General features: G+C 37.4%; 1 pseudogene; it reads right to left on the bottom strand.

Moving 5' to 3' along the window:
* LOC107685111 (polypyrimidine tract-binding protein 3-like) overlaps nucleotides 1-14,511 on the bottom strand; it is a 40,411-nt pseudogene that overhangs the window by 12,437 nt on the left and 13,463 nt on the right.

The raw sequence follows: 14,511 nt of genomic DNA, 5'->3' as shown, positions 1-14,511 counted from the left end.
TATATAATTTATACATGGGTCAAAGACATTAAGATGTCCGCATCAAAAGAAATTTACAAAAGTGATTTTATGTCCATAGAAAGCACATTAAATGTAAGTAAAGTGTCTACTTTTAAGGTTTTAAATAAGTTTTTGGAGAATAAAATGTCAAAATTTGGTTGAAATAATGTTACATTGTCATTCAGTGTAACAATATTTATGTAAAATAAATACAATTCTGACTTGTAAATATAAAATATATAAAAGAATAAGAGAGCATACATAAATTGATTTTTGTTGTAAATATGCCTGACAAGATTGTTACACTGAATGACATTTTAGTGGGTCTCTTCTATAAATCAGGGAAAACTATATGATATTTATTTTTTGCTCAGAAAAACAAAAACCAAATTGCAATTAAATTAAACAGAAAACTTTTTACATTTTTTTGGGAAAAACAACAACAATTTAAAGCAGTATTACACTTATCGTTTTTATGCTTAAACCCTTTTTCGTCTTTGACCCACATACTGGTAAAAAAATAAAATAAATGTATAGCCTGAATGCACTGTAAGTCGCTTGGATAAAAGCGTCTACTAAATGCATAAATGTAAATGTAAATATATATAGGCGACAAAGGTTCCCCTAATCAAACATTTGCCTATATATGTGTGTGTATATGTCTTACCAAAAGCGGTCTGCATGCTGGGGTCCAGCGTGGACTGCCCGTCCCCTGAGGGTAGGTCTAGACGTGTGAAGTCCCTGCTCTTGTCGTTGTTGTATTTCACATTCAGACTGGTCAGCTTGGAGAACTCAACACGCAGAGTGCAGCAGCCGTTGTAGATGTTCTGCCCATCCAAAGCCTGACACAGACACGAAACACTATTATGCCATTTTACACAAAGAAATGATAGTTTGCTTAAATAAAAACAAGCCTATTTTAGGACAATTACATATTTTTTGCATATCTTCCCAGTAGAAATGTACATTACTAGAAAGTGTTATTGCAAACATAAATCTCAGATACATAATAAAAATAATATTTATTAAAATTAAAGTAAAATTACATTTATAGATCATGAGTTTTTATTGACTTACAAAATTAAAAATACATATTTTTATTTACTTCTCTTTTTTATTGCATTTAATTCCTTTCTCATTAGATTTATCAATCACTGTATATTTGCCTCTCCAATCACAGGACACTGACCTATTCTGGCACATTCTGATTGATTACACCTGCTCTACTTCATTACATCAGGGTTTAATGGAGCCTGAGCATCTCATCTCAGTTTTTCAGTCTGTTAATCAATATCTTAAAGCAAGCAACAGCCAAACTCCTAAAACTGATCTAGAAGAAGCCGCAGTCACAAGGTTTGTATCTCCACTGAGCCCTTTTAATGGTTCCTGAGAAACAGGAAGGTCAAAGTGCAAAACCAAACGGAATGAAAAGCAACATGTGCAGTGAAAACGAATCGATAAACTCTCAACCCATGAAACCTCAAAATATATTTGCAAATCATTTTCATTTGAAGTAATCTCTCCCTGACCCTGAGTATCTGCCATTATAGTGACAAAAATGGCTTTCTCGGTCATTTTACCCGTAATCTCCATCTCGTTATGGCCATTTTGGAAATATATGAACCTTAGATAAGAGAACAAGATCGCCACTCCACATGACAGAGTTTGCTTCTTAATCTAGTGTGACATTTTCATTATTGAATTGTCTGTGTAGGCCTGAAGCAGGTCTCCCGTGGAGCCAGTTCATTTAACTAAACCCTGATGACAAATGCAAATCACATCTAATCCTGACAGTGGCCTGAGCAACGACAGGGAAGAATAAAGAGCTGTTGCATAGATGCGCTGTTGGATTTAAACAATCAGATGAACAAATTCTGAACCTAGGCGGATAGTCTTATATTTGATGCCAAATCTACACTTCAGAATATTGTAAGGATTCAAGGGTGGGCTCTTTGGACTCTTTTGGGCTGATGAGCAACCATCCCGTTCCAACTGCCCTAGAAACCACATAGCAACATGCTGGAAAACACTCAGAACACCTTAGCAACTGCAATTCAACGCCCTACCATTATGACAGAAATATATAGACTTCCGTTTACAAGTTTGAGGTTGGTAAGATTTTTTAATGTTTTTGAAATAAGCCCCTTATGCTCATCAAAGCTACATTTAATTGATCGAAAAATACAGTAAAAACAGTAATATTTTGTGAAATAGTTTTACAATTTACAATAACTTTTTTCTATGTGAATATATTATAAAATGTAATTTATTCCTGTGATCAAAGCTGAATTTTAAGCATCATTACTCCAGTCTTCAGTGTCACATGATCCTCCAGAAATCATTCTAATATGCTGATTTGATGCTCAAGAAACATTTCTGATTATTATCGATGCTGAAAACAGTTGTGCTGCTTCATATTTTTATAGAAACTGTAATACATTTTTTTTTCGAAGGAGTCTTTCATGTATAGCATTGGGCAGATTACTTACAAATCGCAGTCCTTTACTGATTCCAAATTAAAAGATAAAAATTGTAGTTAGCAACATAATCCATTACATTACACATTATAAGTCATACTTTTTAATACTACTTTTTGATTACTTTTGACCCAACTCATGTATCACATTGATTTAAATAGGATAATCTAGTACCATATTGATATAAAAATACAAAGAGAATGAAAATATATTCCATTATTAGCAACATGAAGTGAATTAAACATTATATTACGTCAAAGTTTCCCAAACTAGGGTTTGTGAAGGAACAGCAGGGGCTTAACAAAAAGCTAATAATTAATTGTAAAAATGTAAGTTAAAATAAATATTTTTTTAAATTACAGCAATCAAATAAAATACTTGAAAAAAATATGATCCTTAAAAAAATATTTAAGGATCCTCACTACATAATCCAGATTACATATGATCAGTTACTATCCAGTATTAACATCGTTTATTTGAAATAAAAATAATTTGTAACATTAGAAATGTCTTTACTGTCACTTTTGATCAATGTAATGCATCTTTGCTGAATAAAACTATCCATTAATTAAAAAAACAAAAGTATGTATTTTTAAAAATCTACTTTTAGTTAGTTACATTTCTGTAATTGATAATCACTTGCGCTTTTCCAGCCGAAGACGCTGAGAAAGTAATGCGCATTTGCGCACAATTGTTCCTTTTTTGCAGCAATTTTAAACAGGAGGAAGGGGGGCTTCATCAGCATCGCCCATTTAAAAAAAGACCGCTGTCCCCACCCATCCTGTTACACTAACAAATACTCTCTTTGTGCAAGGAGGCAATGCAACATGGCAGCCGCTCAATAGATAACACCCTCAGACCAGAGGAGTAATTACTTGCTAGCTCTTTTTCCCCTGCTGAGCTGCATTGGCATTCATTAGATAACCTCAATCTAACCAGTGACATATTAATTACAGGGGCGCTTTGATTTGTGCGGGTCTACTGGGAGCTGGTTTTCCTGCTGTCTTCCTGTTGCTTTGACACATTTTTGGCTCAGCCCCAAAAAATACCAGAGAGCGCCAAAAATGAGGTGATGGAGGACAGGTGTGTGCAGCCTCGTGACTGATCGTGAAGCTTTGATTATACGGGACGGCCGAGCGATTAGGAAGCAGCGCTGACCACAGATAAACCGTCTGTCTCCACAGACAGCCTGAGGAAATAAACTAGCGTGTACTAAAGCTGCTTGCCATGTTTTCATCCCACCCAACCCAATTCATCCCGCCAATGAGATAATAAGAGGAGCATTTTGTGACTGCGGGTTCTATTTTGGTACTGACCACTTTGGCGTGATGTGCGTTCATTGGATCTGCATATTGTAGCAAGGCCTGGAACTGGTTGTTCTTGGTGAAGGTAATGATCTTCAGGACCGTTCCGAATTTTGAGAAGATCTAAATGAAGGAGAAGACAAGAAAATGAAGAACAGGCATGTTAAAAAGTCTAGTTTAAACCAGCCCAAGGTGGTTTGCTCATCTTAGCTGGTGGTCTAGCTGGTCACCCAACCTGACCAAGGTGGTTTTGAGCTGGTTTAGCTGGTCAGCCAGCTGATAAGTGGCTAAAATCCCAATAAAGCCAATAAACCAGACCAGTCTGACCAGTGGAAACCATCCTTGTGTTCCGCTGAAACCAGTAAACAACTTCGGGCTGGTTTAAGGTGATGACTTCCAACACTAGATTTCAACTTTTGAGTCCCACATGACTGGACTACAAGAAATCTTTGAACACCAGTGTTTCCTGCCACTTTGACCTTGTGGAAAGGTAACTTACAAGGCGATAAAGTAGGAAGTGTACATGTTAAACGGTGAAAACAGTGCAAGCAGATGAATGAGGTAACAAGTATTTGAGATTAGAACGGAAATATCCTGCTTGATATATAGCAGAAAGCAAAAAAAAGACGTATTTTGTTTTTTATCTGAATGTCAGGATTACTTGATGTATTGATTGCATGCTGATGTAATTGAAAAACCATGCTGATAATTATTATAACAGAAATATTATCAAATATCAAACTGAATCAAGATATTCCCAAATATTAAAACAAATCAAAGTTGGTATCAAATAAACATTGAATCAAAGGTTTGTGATTCAGAACTGAATCAGGAGTCAGTGCCAATTCCCAGGCCTATTGGAGATCAATGACAAGCGTCAAATTTCTGTATAGTGTAGTCTTACCTGGTGTAGCACTTCTAGAGACACTGGGTAGTAGAGATTCTCTACGATGATACGAAGCACAGGACTTTGTCCAGGCATCATTCCACCATCACTGCCTGTCGCAGTCCCAGAGAGACTCATATTCCCAGAATGCACAGCATTGACAGCTTGCAGAGCAGCCTGAGCCCTCTACAAATGAGACGTATAGGCCAGGGTTAACATTCTGACCAAACTCTTCTAAAACTTTACACTCACACAGAGTACACACAAGTTCACCTCAATCTTACTTCTGCACTCGCTGGTATGCCTGATTCCCATGGCTCTAAAATGCACTCTCAGCAAATGACTCTGTAATGAGCCGTTTTACATACTGTAAAACTAATAGCTCTGGGTAGAGCAAAAGTATAAAGGAGGCACTAAATATGCAGAGATACCATTCTGAGTTCGTAAAAAAGACAGCAAGCTAAATAATGTTAGGGTTATGTATGGGTTTAATGCTAGAGCTTCATCAGCCTGTCATACAAAGTGGAGTGCTTTCCACCTTTAAACAAGGCCAGAAAGTTTTCTTTTTAGAAAGTTTATTGTTCTTTGCCAATTTATGACACAGCAAGGTTGTTTCAGGCTGACATAGCTAGAAAAAAAATGACCTTGAACATTTTTTTTTTTAATGGAGTACAATTACATGTATTCAAGGTGTTAGGAAATATTTTATTACTTTTTACTGATGGCTAGTCATTATATTAAACACTATTGAAAACAGTATCGAAGTAAAAAAAAAAAAAAAGAACAGTTTAATTAAACAATATGAATACAAAAATACATGTCAAATGGTGTCATCATATTGTATAACCAAAAAAGTAATCCATGATAGCTGATAGCTAGAACAAAAAAATAAAAACGTTTTTTAATGTTTTTTTTTTTGAAAAAAGTGAGTAAAATCTCATATATTCAAGGTTTAAAACATTTGATTACTTTTTACTGATTGTTACACCACACTAAAAAACATGAAAAAACTAATATGAATACAAAAAGTACAGGTGGGGTCAAATTTCTGAGAAATTTTATGAGCAAAAAAGCACCATTGTCAATAGTGTAGCCATATATGAAGCACAGCTCACACAGAAGTCACTTTCAAACCAAGCAGCTTTCTGTTGGTGAGCACAACGAATTTGCGTGACCATGTGAAATTTCACCAAGCAACAATAAATGTGACCGTGCCTTAAGAACTTGACAATTGCATTTAAACTAAATTATTATTAAATTATGCTTTTATATAATCTTGGATAACACTATCTGTCATTAACCCTACTATGCTAGTGAAAGAGGTGTTTAAACGTGTTTGGAGTGACAGTAATTCTCACCCCCTGATTGGGCAGATTATCAGTCTTGAGCTCACGGTGGTTGGAATACTGGATGTAGACGGGCTGGTTGCGGACATGGGGTGTGGCTGTGGTGTAGTAGTTGACCATGGTGATTGCTGCTTCTTCAGAAGCCATTTCTATAAAAGCCTGTAGTGCAAAAAGAGACATACTGTAAATGCTCAGCCCTGATAACAACAGCATTCGGCTAATTGCACATATGTGGTGTCAGTTAATCCAACTTTTTCTTAGTCTGTTTTAATGCAACACTCAAATGAAATAAATATTAGTGGGCTAAAAGAAATGGAGCTAAAGAAGAATAAGTGCTGCTCTGCACTTATGGATGGACATTAGAACAAGCTTAATTATGATAACTGTAGCACAAACAATTCGGGACCCTAAAATCACCAACCCTAAGCATGAGCAATACAACAGTGATGCTTGTCTTAACAGGCACCTCTAATAATTATTCTGACCTCATCAAACAAGGTGTGAAAGATTTATAGATGCAGAATCTGACAATAAAATAATATTTTGAAGCCCCAATCAAATCAAGCAGCAAACAACAAATTATGCAACAGGGGCATTAAGAAATCTGTTTGCCTGTCTTTTCTTGTCTAAATATGCCAGGTTCCATTTGAATATGAAAAGACGCTCGAGTGGAAGCGGGAGACTGCCGTGTTTTTGCAGGGGTTCTGTTATTAGATGGACCTTGATGTGTTTGAAAGGATGCACACTTCAGTTTCTATTACTGGCCATCACTAATGAAGCGAAAACAGATCTGGACCCTTGTCCTCACCATCCCTTATAAAGGAAAAATACAGACTGTGCATAATGATTCTTTGATGGTGGTGGTTCTTAGTAAAGTGGGTTTTTGTGGGTCAGTCTCATGATAAAAAATGTCTGGATGATATTTCAGTCCAAAAGCAGAAAAAAAAGAATTAAGAGAATGATGCCTATTTTATGAATAATTATTTTTTTTATACAAAAAAAAAACATAAAAAATTATATCATTACCGTAATGCAAAAAAGTTACATTATCATTACTGTAACACAAATACCATCCTGTCCAGAAATCCTTTACACACACACACATTAAAAAGCATATACAAAGACATATATTTGCATTGAAGGAGCATCCAATAATTTTCCTCAGTGAAAAGTTTTTATACCCTAATTTTATTTTAAATTATGTAAATATGTTTACATTTATAAATTAAATAATATATTAGAATCTTTTTTTTTTATCAAAATTAGATTTGTTTTTTACTGAGAATATGCTTAATAGCCTAAAATAAATCTTAATAACCTTCATTTTTTTATGTCCAAGACAATCCCAGAGACAATGGTAATGAATGTCACACCGCTGTTCCTTACTGAGGAAGTAATCCTACATTTCCTAAATCATGTTACAGCGTGATGAACCATACAGAGGTTTAACAGTGAGAATATGTATGCTGGTTTTCTCTAATTTTATTCATGCCATTTAATCCGGAAATTCCACTGCTAAACCAACATGAAAGCATAAGGTGAGGTTTGAGAATCTCAAAAGGCAAATTTCAAACCCATCAGTGTTTCTCAAATGCCTAGGCATCCAATGGTCATGCTGCAAAATGCTTACAGAGCTGAAAGAAAGGGCAGGGATGTGTTCGCAGGTTAATGGAGCACCTACTTGGTTTTTCCCTTTAAGCATCAACAGGTTGGTGACTTTGCCAAAAGGGACTCCTAGTGAGATGACCTCTGCCTCAGACACTTCGATGGGAACTTTGCGGACGTGGAGGACGCGGGAAGGGTCACAAGGAGATCGTTCTCCTTTATACGTTTTACTGTCAGTGCCATTAGCTGCCAAAAAGGAAAAAGAAAGAGACATATTTTCATTTTTTGATTTGACCAGTTTTCCAAATGCCAAAACTGGCATTGATGTACATGGATATTACAAAAGCAAGACCCGTCAGACACTGAACACAATTATTATCGATTGACAGACACCAAAAAGGTCACTGTTACAAAATATTTTGCAATGTTTTGGCCTCACAAAGGACCTTCAATGAAGGTTAAGATACAGCAGAGAGACAGACATGGGCAGAAACACAAAACAGACAATACGACAGTGGTGGGCAGCATCTCTGACGCTTCCCCTTGAAACAATACGACAAGCCTCTTACAGGATTAAGCAGTCCTCTGTAGCCTGTCAAGACTCCAAATGGCACCCATTGTGGGGCGTTTGGCACTTGGCTATGTCCAGGGGCACATCACAGGCTGGTGACAGGTTTAACAGAGACAGACCGTGGCGGAGTGCCTGCCTCAGCTTTCAACACTTGCAGCTTTCACGTTCTTTCAAGCCCTTGCACTGCTTGTATTTGTTTGATTGCAGATAACGGCATCAAAGCAATTGGTATCAGTGTCAGTGTTGGGTGCAAAATGAAAAGATGTTAGAATATGCATGTATTATACATTTAATTTTTACTAACACATATTACAGCCTACAGTGGGCAGACCTGTGGTCAATTTACCCAAATTCCCATTGTTTGCTAAACAGATAGTCCTGCCCTAAAATCACACAACTGAGCTCTGAAAAGTTACACACTTCACCCTAAAGTAACCTCAAGTAATTTTTGAAGTGAAACAAATTAATGTGCAGAAATTGCTGCATTGTTAGACTCTCCTATTATGTATTTGTCTAGTCACTGGTAGGTCATGCATGAACAATGAACGTAAAAGCTCTAGTACTGTAATACAGTCAATAAACATCTTGTAATAAACATCTTCAGACACATTAAAATATGGGTCATATAGTCCTCAATGTGTAGGCACCAAATTCTCCATGATGAATGCAGTAGTGCACAAGCATGAGTGAAAGTGAGCTCTCTCTCTCTCTCTCTCACGCATTGATACACTCTCTCTTTCCAAAGTTAAGCCTGCCGATGAGAGGAGGCACAGAGAAACAGCAGTGCACAGAAGAAAGTGCTGCCATCAGCAGGACATCCAGCCATAGTTGAAAAAATGAACAAGCTCAATACAGTGATCCAGAACCTCCCCTCATTGTCCAGCACAGTGATCAATTCTTGCACCTTACAGCCTAGTGATCTAGCTCCTCACAACCTAGAACAGTGATCCAATCTTTCCCTCCCAGTCCAGAGATCTAGACCCAGCCCTCACAGCTCAAAACATTGATCTAGACCCACTCCTCACAGACTAACACAGTTATCTCATCACTCCCTTACTGTCCAGAGATCTAGACACTCCCCTCACAGCCTAGCAGTGACCTAGATCCTTTCACAGCCCATTTCAGTGATCTAGAACCTCCTCTTACAGCCCAGCACAGCCATCCAATCCCTACCAGTCCAGGGATCTAGACACTTTTCTTCACAGCCCAGCACAGTGATACAAATCTCCCTCACAGCCCAATGATCTAGACCCTTCCCCCACAGCCTAACACAGTGTTCCCATCCATCCATCCTAGTCCAGATATCTAGACCCTCCTGTCACAGCCCAGCATAGTGATCTAGACCCTGTCAAAGCCCAGCACAGTGACCTAGACCCTCCCCTCACAGCCCAACACAGTGTTCCCATCCATCCATTCTAGTCCAGAGATCCGGACCCTCTTGTCACAGCCCAGCATAGTGATCTAGACCCTTTTGTCACAGCCCAGCATAGTGATCTAGACCCTTCTGTCACAGCCCAGCATAGTGATCTAGACCCTTCTGTCACAGCCCAGCATAGTGATCTAGACCCTTCTGTCACAGCCCAGCATAGTGATCTAGACCCTTCTGTCACAGCCCAGCATAGTGATCTAGACCCTTCTGTCACAGCCCAGCATAGTGATCCAGACCCTTCTGTCACAGCTCAGGCTAGTCTGTCACAGCCCAGCATAGTGATCTAGACCCTTCTGTCACAGCCCAGCAAAGTGATCTAGACCCTCCTGTCAAAGCTCTCCCGACCCACAGCACAGCAGTGATCTAGACCCTCCCCTCACAGCCCAACACAGTGTTCCCATCCCTCCATCCTAGTCCAGGGAACCAGACCCTTCTGTCACAGCCCAGCATAGTGATCTAGACCCTTCTGTCACAGCTCAGCATAGTGATCTAGACCTTCCTGTCACAGCCCAACACAGTGTTCCCATCCCTCCATCCTAGTCCAGGGAACCAGACCCTCCTGTCACAGCCCAGCATAGTGATCTAGACCCTTCTGTCAAAGGCCAGCATAGTGATCTAGACCCTCTTGTCACCGCCCAACATAGTGATCTAGACTCTTCTGTCAAAGCCCAGCATAGTGATCCAGACCCTTCTGTTACAGCTCAGCATAGTGATCTAGACCCTTCTGTAAAAGCTCAGCACAGTGATCTGGACCCTGTCTCACAGTCCAGAGATCTAGACCCTCCTTTCAAAGCTCAGTACAGAGATCTAGACACCAGCCATACAGACCAACACAGTGATCCCATCCTTCCCTCCTAGTCCAGAGATCCAGAGATTTATTATGCAACAATGACACTAAAAGAAGTATGTGACTAGACAACCAATAAGAGTCAAAAAATTGTAATGTGTGCTTTTCAGCTGTTAAAATGAATCATTGCCAAAGGGGATCTAGTGAAATTCATGTCAGAGAAGAGATTTACAGCGAGAAACAAACCTTAGCAAAGCAACAGGCCCCGAACAACAATGTATAGTCCTATGGGGGTTACTATAATGAGTGATGGCCTTTAAAAGTTTAAAGTATTCAAAACCATAAGTGTTGGTTTCGTCCTCAACATCAGGTACTTAAAAGTCTATAGCAATTTGATTTAAAAAATATGAATGTGTGCTTAAACCATGTTTACACACATGTATACACATACTGATTCCTGTACTGCCAGTTGTACACGCAGATAAAATATAATCAGTGTTACATTTATGCCCTGCCTAGTCTGACTGCTACAAATAGAAAAACCCTTATTTAATACTAATGAGGTCTGTCTTAGTCCAGACCCTGCATCTAGATTCAGTCGAAAGTGATATGGATCATGAAAAACAAGCAAGACATCTAATGTTAATGCACAGAACATGAGTCTGATTAAACAGGCAACAAAACAAAATCTCCAGTGGAATAACTCAATGCAGGCTGAGGCAGTAGCCTACCACATGCAGAGAGCTAACAAACTGAGAAAAGAAACGAGATAATCCCTTTAAAGAACAGGCAGATTGTATTCATGATAGTTTCCCATACTGCAGAAAAGGACGCACAAACACAACATGCTGAAAGAAAAAAAAAAATTTTTTTTTTTTATAATATAATTCCTAAACTACTGTTGAATAGCTCTTAGTCTGCAGTTTTCTTCCCTGGAGGCTCATTCGGAATATAAAATATCCAAGTTTGAATAAGCTCAATTATGCTTTATTATAACTGAACCTACTGCAACCAGGGATTTATTTATGATGCATGGATGAGACTCTTATGTGTCCTAGAGACAGGCATCTCGCCACATAGCAGCCACCAGGAGAACAGAAAGATGATTGGACCACTTTTCCAATGACCCTGTGTTACCATGGTGACCATACACATGACCTATCAAGGCATCTGGCTTCACCACGGCGATTCATCTCATTGTGCCGTTAACAAATCTTATTGTGTCTTTAATGTGATTAGAGGAACCATCCCTGGATCAAATATGCCACAGGCTTTTCAAGAGAAAATGAGTAAAAAGGATCTTTGAAATTCACTGGCCATATGTAAACTCAATACACAGAATGGATTGTGGAAAACAAAAGAAACATTTCCTACATTACTTAAGCATGCCAAAATTTTGGCAACACTTTAATTTAGGGAACAATTCTAACTATTAACTTTGCTTATGAGCATGCATATTACTAGCTTATTGGCTGTTTATTAATGATTATAAAGCACATATTAATGCCTTATTCTGCTTAAACATATTCTAGATCTTTTAATCCAATCCCACAGCTAAACTTAACAACTACCTTAACTAAATATTAATAAGCAGCAAATTTGCGGCAAAATTCATAGTTAATAGTTAGCTGATAGTGAGAACTGATCCGTAAGTAAAGTATGACCAAAAATTGAAATAATTATCCTTTGCAAATGTTGCTAAATCATTCTGTTTTTAAGCAAGAATTGATAATAATTTTTAAAATTACATTAATAAAAATTATACAATACACATTTCATGAAAACATACAAATTTGATTTATATTTTTATTTATTTATTTGAAAGAAATGAATACTTTTTATTCAGTAAGGATGATTAATTGCTTGCATCACAGGAACACAGGAACACAGGAATTTTTAATTGTAATAATATTTAACAATATTACTGTTTCATAGAAATTTTATTAAAAGAGAGTTACAGAGCCCAAATTTTTGGATGGTAGTGTACAGAAGTATACGGTATGCTTCTCATATGCGCATGAACCTTCATAATAAATATAGGGCTTGATGACAATACAATTTTTAAAATCTTTTTGCCAACTGTTTAAATTTACAAAACCGTATTAATGTTGCAAGCCAGAACTGTTCACCCTCATGAGTCAGAGTACACATGCTAACCACTAAGCCATGGTCTCGACCCAGTGACATTGCAACTTCAAACTTCTTTGTATTTTTCTTTTCACGTTCTGTTATATGAGACTAGTTAAAATTGGTTCAAACTTAAAACTACTAAGAATTACAATTCATTCCGTCTAGAGGTAGAATAAGGATACATTTACTTTTTAGTTTGCTTAAAGAGTTGTCATTACACTATACAAACAACTCCAAAAAAGTAGACAAATTGATTTCTCCAGCACTGAAGCAGCATTATCTGTTTGTAGAAAGCATCCGTTCTCCATGATATTTGTCTACACATCACCCAAGAGTCTAGAGAAGAATCTTTTCCTTGCTGTCACAGTTAACAGTCACAGTCAAATCCCACTACAGTAAAACTGTCGCTAGGACACCACAGAATTCACGGAATGCAGTTCGCAACCAAGCTCTCTGTGACTTCCCATTAACAATTCCCATATCTGACATTCCTGGAATGCTGTCCTTCACCGCAAGCATTACCTTTGCGCCGTTCCACCTGCCTGTTGCTTTGTCACAACCACTTCCAATGAAAAGTCAGAACATTTATGAGCCATCATGCACTAGAGTAAGAACGGAGTAGTGTTCAGTTTGATAAAGGCTGGTTACACCCAAAGCCCAGTCAAACATGTCTGATCAGCTTTAACTCAGGGTTATGGGATGTACTGTCAACTTTGCCTGGAGCAAGAGGGAGTATGTCAGGTGTGACAGGGCAGAAATGCTCTTGTATTGTTCTGGCAGAGTGGTCCCAGTAGACAGCAATCAAGTGTGCATGTGTTTGCCAAGGTGGAACGACTCCGAGCCTTTCGGCTCTCCTGTGCTTGATGTGCTGGAACACATGGTTTGCTTCACATGGGAAAAAGGATCCGGTCCTACATGCCTTTCAGATGGCAGGCTCTGATGTGCAAGAGTTCATAAACTATAGCCATAGGTAAAAAGCAGCGACTACAGGACCAGAGTTGGTGGGTAATAAACTAAGAGATGGGCACAACAACAACAAAACTACTGGAGATGCAACAAAAATAGACGGCCATGCTGACGTGTGCTGGTGTGAGGCGGTTATGAGATTTAAACGACTAGTTTAAACAAGTACAAAGACATTTTATCACTCATACCCAGCCAACAAAAATATGTTCCCTAGAATGTTTGTCTAACATTTCCTTAAATTATGAAAACTTTTTTGTCTTTTTCTGAAAGTTCTCTGAACATTCAAAACATTCCGTTTTTTTAATGTTTACAATTGTTTTTTTCTTCTTGGTTATGTGAACATTAAAGGCGACATTAATTAGAACATTCCATTTTATTATTTTGCAAACATAATGGAAATGTTACTTTTGAATATTCTCAACCATCTTAGACAAACGTCCAACCAAAACTTTGAATTACGTTCTATTAAGGATGGTAACGTTTCTAGTAACTTCTGGAGAGAAATAGCACAGCCACTGCACAAAGATGAATCTTTCTAGTGAATCTTACAGGGGTTTTTCCAGATAAACACAGAAGACTAAAAATTCTCTCATATAGACATCACCTTTGAAGTGATAAAAATAGCTTCAATGTACTTGTTTCTATTAGTAGCTTTTGGTTTAGTTAAATATATTAAAATGATAACTTGACTATAGTGTAACTATTTTAAATTATGAATAGCTTACAGCTTACAGCTAAGGATAGTTTTTAGCCGATTCTTGAAGATGGCTAAAATATACCAAAATATATTAAAAAAAAAATGTATTAGGGACAAGAAAATACATTTCCTATTTCCCAGTAAAAACTAAAAGGCTATTAAAATTATTTAAAAAAAATTATTATATTTTTAAAACATATTTTCAAAAATATACAAAATGGCCAAAAAATAATATATAGGTAGATAATATATTTCTTTAAATATATTCTGAAACACAACCTATATATTAGCAAATATATTTTTGCATATTTTA

This window comes from Sinocyclocheilus anshuiensis, unplaced genomic scaffold (genome assembly GCF_001515605.1).
Source record: "Sinocyclocheilus anshuiensis isolate Anshui unplaced genomic scaffold, SAMN03320099.WGS_v1.1 scaffold914, whole genome shotgun sequence".
Classification (NCBI taxonomy): domain Eukaryota; kingdom Metazoa; phylum Chordata; class Actinopteri; order Cypriniformes; family Cyprinidae; genus Sinocyclocheilus; species Sinocyclocheilus anshuiensis.
Note: the sequence above shows the minus strand (reverse complement) of the source record. Positions and strands in the feature narration are given on the sequence as shown.